This window comes from Kryptolebias marmoratus, linkage group LG21 (assembly GCF_001649575.2).
Source record: "Kryptolebias marmoratus isolate JLee-2015 linkage group LG21, ASM164957v2, whole genome shotgun sequence".
In the NCBI taxonomy this organism is placed as follows: domain Eukaryota; kingdom Metazoa; phylum Chordata; class Actinopteri; order Cyprinodontiformes; family Rivulidae; genus Kryptolebias; species Kryptolebias marmoratus.
The window spans coordinates 5,958,689-5,966,540 of NC_051450.1; the positions used below are offsets into that span (position 1 = coordinate 5,958,689).

Below are 7,852 nucleotides of genomic sequence, written 5' to 3' on the forward strand. Positions count from 1 at the left end.
ACACACTGATCACATTTCAATGACTCTCATTTTATAATGTAAGGGACAAAACTGTCCAATGTGAGCAGGTTAATTTTTTAATTCATTTCACAAAGCTGTTTTCTTTGTTTTATACAAACATCAACAGAGGCCGGTGGTCCAACCTCCAACTACCTGCAACCGTACCCTTTGCACAAATTCTGAAACTAGGTTGCTGATGGATCCGATTATCCTGCTCCACAGTTTTCAAAATCACCTCTGCTTTCTGTAAATATGTGCATGCTTTTCCACACATGAAAATTTTCAGCTCACAGCCTTCTGATGTCACAGCCCAGTCAATGGACAAAGGTTTGTTGGTGTTCTGAGTGCAAAAAAAATAAATAAATAAAGCAGTCATCAACAACAGAGAAAACTGAATCCATGAGCCTAAAGGGGGTATCTCACTGGGCTGCAACAGTTGGAGACTAGTTAATGGCTAAAAATTGAGGAAAAATTGAAAGACCAGCGAGCCATGTGGCTGTGTTTTAAATGGCAAGGTTATGAAACGCAAAACCTTTTTTTTATGTACATGGCCTGAAAAACTGCATTCTTGGCTATTCATGTCATTTTGTTGTTCACATCTAATCTACCTTGGCCCACTTTTTACACATTTTTATGATTTAATCTGCCAAAGTACACTTTAAAAATGAAGATAAGCAGATTCAGTTTTTCAGTAATTACTTATCATCAGTGTGGATTTTAGACCTGCACATTTGCCTTAGATATTGTCTGTGTAATAAGACAAGTTGGAGATGCTCACCACACAATTCAAATAGGTTTGAGACAGTTTGGACTTACCCGTGTCCACTCTATGACTATTTTGAGGTAAAATTATCACAGATCTTTTGAACATGTTCAAAATTCAAGCGACAGAGCTGTGCACTACTGCAAGTCACATGAGGAAATTGAGAGCAAACATGATCGTTCTGAAGACTCCCTTCTGAATGCTCTTCACTAACAGGTCACAGCCTCTCCCTTCTGAATGCTCTTCACTAACAGGTCACAGCCTCTCCCTTCTGAATGCTCTTCACTAACAGGTCCCTGCCCAGTGAGATACCACCTTAAACCTGCTTCTTGTCTGCCTGGATTGACAGTCCTCCGACTACTGTTTGAGTTCTGATCAGGTTTGGATTACAGTCAACCAACATAACTATTTGCTCCACTTGTCTACCGAAGCTTCACCTTTCACCTCACAGACTTACATCTTCCATAATAGAGCTCACTGGCCCCTATTACGAGGGCGGCAATAATAGTCTAATATCCACACAAGAGCACACACACACACACACACACAGAACCATTTATGAGCACCTAAATGGATTTGATGGATAGGTGTGGGAGAGCTGCCTCATTTTCTCTGCCAGACCATAAAGGACTGCTTGGCCATTTTCAGCAGCCCACTGGTCAAACAGCCATCCATCTCACCTTCACACCATCATAAATCCAACAGCTCCTTTAGCAAACGTCTCTGTGTCTGTCTGGCTGTCACAGTTTCACAGGCTTTCCTCACATGCAACTCTTTCTGCTCTGGCTCCAATTTAAACTGCAGTGTTTAGCACAAAACTCACATTTAATTGGTTCAGTGGTCCTGTTAAGTTAATGATGCTGGGCAGTCAACTGACAAAAGGAAGAGTTTTACTTTCTGCAATATTTCATGGTGCTTGGAAAGCTCTAGGAATTGAGTAATGTTTTTTTATATATAAATAAAATAACATCTGAATTAGAAAGAATAAAAAAGTAAATATTACAGGTTTATTTTTTATACTTTTAGCTGTTTTTCCTTTTAGTAATAAAACAACAAAGACAATCCAAAAATAATAATAGATATATAAAACATTAAAAAATAAGCAACTGGACTTCTATTCTGTAGCTGAAGATGTTTCATTTTCCATCTGGAGAACTTTATCAATTCAAATCTAGAAAATGTGGATTTCAAAGCTTAAAAGTGTATAAGATGCTTTGTTGTGCAGCTAGATTACCACACAGATTATTCTCACTCCCCTCCAACTGGAGAGTCATTAGGGTCTTTGTTTTGTCTGGCTCACAGTTTTGGTTGCTTGCATGAAGGTTTGAATAAGAGGGAAAATGACTGAGTGTCAGGTTAAATGCTCCAATTTAAGTTCTAGAAAGCTGAAATCTGAGCTCCCCAGATGGGAATCAAAACATTTTCAACTACAGAATAGAAATCCAGTTTAATTACTAATTTTATTTTTTTTTTATTTGCCATATTCCTGGATGACTGAGAATCTATACCACTGGTACCTTGGGCCTCATTTTTCCTTTTTGTATTTAGCTAGATTCCTTTGATGCATTTCTATTCAGTGTTTATGAGCTGCAGAATATTGAATATGTGATTCAAAAGGAAAACAGACATAGTAAGCAATTCAACAAATTTACAACATGGCCTCAAATAATTCAAAACTTATTGTTGTATAAATCAAAGGGGAATACACAGGCCTTGTTAAACAGCACAGTTTCTTCAGGTCTCTTTTTGCTTCCGAAGTTGGTAAATGAAATTACAAAAATTAAACCATGCAGTTTGGATTAGTTATTATCCTACAAGTATTGATTTTCTTGTTTTATGAGCTTAAATAAGTATTATACTTTTAGAAAATATCTCATTTCTATCCAGTTGATGTCAGGATTGGGGTTTTGTTTCAGTTCTTTTTATTATTAGTTATTTATTTTTTTATTAAGTTTGTTTCTTTAATTCTGTTATTTGGTTGTTCCTGTGTTTATTTTTATGTTAGGTGGTGTTTTGCTCCCTGTCATATTCTCTTTTCCTCAGTGCATTATTTACCTGCCACACCCACCTGCACCTGTCCCTCTTTTAGAATCTGTCACCTATGTCCACTTCCCAATCCCCTTCTGTCTTTAAAACAGGTTCATCTTCACTTCCTGTTCCTTGCAAGTTGGATCTTGTAAGTTTTTGTTATTTAGTTTTATTGCTGCCATGTCAACATTTTGTTTTTGTTACTGTAAATAAATCAGTTTTTCTTTGGAGCTCCTTGTCTGCTTGCATTTGGGTTCTGTCAGGATTTGTGGAGATGAAGGCGATCCCAGACTCATTTTAAACAATTTATTGAAGTAAAAAATAAACCGAACAAAAACAAGCTGACGTGGCAGCAAAAACTAAATAACACAGATGAGAACATGGCACGGAGTGACTAACACAGGAACAGGCATGGAGACAGAAAACCAGGAGCACAGAAACATACAATGAACCAGCAGAGTAGGGGAGAAAGTGACCAGGTTTTAAACACTGAGGATGACGAGGTGAGTGGGGATAATCACAGGCAGGTGGAGAGGGGCATGGCAAGGAAACCGTGAGAATGACTGAGGAGGAGTGAATGAAACCCGAACACTAGAGAGACAGAAATCCCAACAGAAACAAAACACCGATCACTAAAAGAAACAGAACAAAAACAAAGAAAAAAAACCAACAGGTTCAAAACAACCAATCCACCACTTCTAATCTGACAGTTATTTATATTTCTATCATTCTAATGACTTGGTAGTTTTGTGTTTTGCAACTTGAAAAAAATATATATTTATGCTATTAAATCAGAAGGACAAAAAGCAAATAAATGTTATTTAAGTAACTGCTATAACTTTCTAAGGAAACATTAGTAAATGTTGGATTTCACGCTTTAAGTTTACCTTTTTTTTTATAAGTATTGTGTTTAAGGTCCTCACAAAGTAGGAACATAAACATCACAGAAAGTGTTCTAACCACTTAACTAATCAAAAAAGACAGCTTTCTTCTCTGAGATTCAATAAACCACTAAACTGTTAAGGTCCCCTTCACTCTGGATGACAGGAAAACATGAAGGAAATTTGGAAATCTTCAGTGTGAAGGTAATCATGATGCTTCTATGCTCTTAGCACTCACAGCACTTGTAGAGTGTGCATTGGTTATTGCAGCTGTGGCGTCACTAGGGTATAATGCTGATACTCTGCTCCTCACAGCAGGGTAACCAGAAGTTGTCAACAACATCACCTTGGGAATTGCACCCAAGGAAATAGATTGCCAGTAGGCACTTGAGGTTCGTGACCAAAGAGAACAAGACTTTTCCCACAGTTAATTACAGTTTATTGTTTCATGTTTGTTTTTTGTTTTTTTTTTAAAGAGACAATCAAAACATAAGGAACCACAATAGGAAGGGAAGTGCACAGTACTGAGGCCTACCAGCAGGGGGAGGGCGGTCCAAATGGGAACTGGTTCCTAAAGTGAATGAATATATCCAAAATAAGTCACCCCAAACACTTGTGAACAGGCATGCAGTCGTGAAGAAATCCCAACACCGGCCACTCGCACAACACAGGTCCAGTCTCCCTTGAGGCCCCTCCCACTACCTTCGGCTCTCAGCCTGGAAACAAAAGGGTGGGGTTAAACAAGCAAATACAAAACACCAAATACAATTTAAATTTGGCCAAAGACTAAAATGAGGTTACCCCCAACATAATTAAAAGCATCAATACTTTAATAAAATAATCTAAAATAACCCAAGGTTGCTACCTGCAGCAAAGCTGGAGGCCACAGCAAGCAATAGAATGCTTTAAAATAACCAATTAAACAAAACCGTTACAAAAATAAAATACAGTCAACTGATGAAACAAGGTAAACTAAAAAAAATGAAACCAAGCAGTGAAACAAAACAGCAGGGTCTCCAGTGAGCTGCAGCAGTGTCAGAGCTGAAATTAAATCAAAAGGTTAATAGGTGATTTACAGAAGTTGGTAGAAGGCAGAGGAAACCACTGTCACCTACCAGAGCTGGATGCCTCCACCCCAACCAGAGAATCCTTACTGGCCCACAGCGGGAGGATCAGCTTGCCAATGTGTTCTGTTTTACATCAAACTGCACTGGGGAGGGTGAATTGCAGCCACACCCCAGTACCAAGCAGGAAACTTCCAGTGGTTTCTAGATTTAAACAATTCAAGTCAAACACTGAAATTGTAGGTCTTATGCAGAAGGAGAAACATTACTTACTGATGTTTGAGTTTTGGACCTGCACACTACACAAGCGACCTTTCCAATGAGGTGCGACCAACTGCCAGCATAAAGCAACCAGGTGAGAGAGTCTCCCTTTTATACTCTCCACCCATCATGAGGTGATTAGGTGCCAGGTGTTTTGAATATTGGGGCAGGCTTCTTCCTGCTACACAGCCATGTGGTGAGATTGTAGTATGATCCTTTGGAATGTATCAAGAATGGCAGCAGGATGGGATTTCTGTTTCAGCTGTGAGGTCAAGAGCATTGCAATGACTGACTAGGATTGCTGCAAGCACGTTGTGGGCATGATGGTGTTGTAGTCCAGGCATGATACCAAAATGACGTGATGATCATGGGCAGTGAGAGCAGGATGTTGTTGGGATTGAGCATGTGTTGTAGAGCTGCCTGCTCCTTGTGTGGCTGATGATAATTCTGTGACTCTTGCTGAAAGTCATTAAACTAATTGAATTGGGATCCACCTTTATCTCAGACTTAACTTATCATTATAAAATTCATTTCTGTCATACTTTAATTGGTCTCTAGACAATTACAGTGTGTAACACTATAAAATATTTTATTATAGAAAAGTAAATAAATATTTAATTGAACATGTACAGATTTACTTGGTGAGTACAGTGGTGCATGTTATTTTCTCATGTTGAAACTAATTGGTGCGCTTATCATATAGGCAAGTTTATGTATAAACCGTGCAATTCATCAGTGAAGGATTGTTTGTTCATCAGCAAATCCTCTGACAATTGTATTTAATTTAATTTAAGTATGATCTACCCGTCCTAATGATACTGTAATTAAATTGTCAAAGTGAATAAGAGACAGGCGTCAGTATGGACTGTAAAAAATGGACATTGGTATATTTACTATTTAACTTGTGGAACCACGTCATCAATTATTATGTTTCAGAGCTGAATTAGTGTAATTTTACTCCTACTATATTTAAATATAACAATATAATATAGCAAAGAATAAGTTTAGAGACTTGAGGTATTCACCTATGTGTTCACCTCTTCACTGCCAAAGAAACAATGACATAAAATCAAATAAAATTAAATGTAATACTACTACATTAATTTCCAAAGATAAATTAGACAGATGCAGTTTTCATCAGAATTTTTTAAAGAATGTTAAAAAGATAAAAAATAGTGGTCTAAAGAGTCATTATGTTTGGTTATGCTGGACAGAAGCTGTGTGGTTTTGGAAACTACATTACAAATTTAGGAACTGGTACAGGCTTGTCCTCTGGCTGCTTGGCCACATCTACTACAGCAACAATAGCCATGAACAACAAGCACAGCAAATCATACTTGACTGGAAACCACAGAACAGTCGACAAGGTATTTAATTATAGCCCACCACCAAAGGTAAAGGCACAGCGGTAATATTTTTGCCAGTGTCTGTGTGCATGTGTGAGTATGTTTGTCTGCACCATGAGCAAAATATTCTATGAATCACTGGTTAGACTTTAATGAAACTTTCAGAAAATAATCAATAGGTTGGCATCTACAACTAAATAACCTTTCAAGTCAATTTGATTCAAATGGCCACCATCACAAAGTGATCTTAGCAAACACAAAAATGAGTACAAGTCGATCAATTTTACAGCTCAAGCTAAAACTTGGCATGGTAGTAAACAAGCATTATTGCCACCACATAATTTGAGTGCAACAGATTGCACAATGTTTTTACATAAAATCTTGGCATAACCTTTTGAAGTCAGCCATATTTGTCTGTTTGCAAAATACCTCATGAACCACTTGAAAGATTGTAATGCAACGCTCAAAACGTAAATGCTGAAGGTGCATCTACAGCTGTTTAACCTTTGGAGTCAGTCCAAATCAAGATGTCTGCCAGATAAATGACCTCAGTCTACACAAAAATGGCTATACTTCAGTGAATATTGGAGATACTTAGCTAAAAATTGATGTGGTAGTAGCTAAGAGGCATTCACAACCTATATTCTAAGCCAGGAGTGTCAAACTCCAGGTCTCAAGAGTCACTGTCCTGGAGGTTTTAGGTTTTTCTGCTCCAACACAACTGATTCAAATGGTTTAATTACCTACTCACCAAATCGTCAAGTTCTTCAGACATATGTCCATAAGTCCAAAGCAAGAACACATCTAAAACATGTAGCAGAGTGGCCCCAGAGGAACGGAGATTGACACATGTGCTCTAAACACTACCAGATCATGCAAGATCACGCAACATATCACAATCTCTGCCTCTCTGCCCTGCTTTCTTTTCGGAGCCTCTCTTTGCAAATTATCTGAAATTTATAAACTATGGATCTGGTCAGCTGTTCTCTCAACGCAAATTTTTTTCTCAAATTTTCTTGACAGGAAGACTGGGCAAGGGAGAGCCCAACTGCCCAGATGGGACATTTTTTGCTGGATACACAACGGATTCCTGGCAGTAGTGGAAGATTGTGTGTCTATCGATTTTTGTCAGTGGAGGACATAGAGGATCTTTACATATTTGGGTTTTTGATAACAGGATTTCTGCTGTTTGGATTAGGCAGTTACCTGACATATCATCAAATTTGTTTGATGGGTTCGGCATTTGACACTCAGACTGTGATGTACGGGAGCAGAATCACAAGTTGGATGCAATTCTTTTACAGGACCTTAGGCTAAATGTGGTTCCTGGCCTTAGGAATGAAATTGGATAAATCTTGGAGAAAGTTGCTCGCTTGGAACAGGTGGAATGGACCTGGAATTTGGCTGTTTGGACTCGCCATGAAGAAGTACCAGCAAGACTTTCAAGGCAGATGGACAACATAATGTCGGCCTGACCCAAAACAATTATTGTTATGTGAATCTGGCTCC

General features: G+C 38.3%; 1 long non-coding RNA gene across 1 annotated transcript; it reads right to left on the reverse strand.

Annotated features, from left to right (window-relative positions):
* Window positions 1–4,158: 4,158 nt before the first annotated feature.
* LOC112451272 lies at window positions 4,159–5,077 on the reverse strand. The gene is made up of 3 exons (XR_003040060.2): window positions 5,010–5,077; window positions 4,788–4,940; window positions 4,159–4,713 (listed from the first exon to the last, which is right to left on the reverse strand). It is a non-coding gene; the product is annotated as an uncharacterized LOC112451272 (long non-coding RNA).
* Between the last annotated feature and the right edge of the window lie 2,775 nt (window positions 5,078–7,852).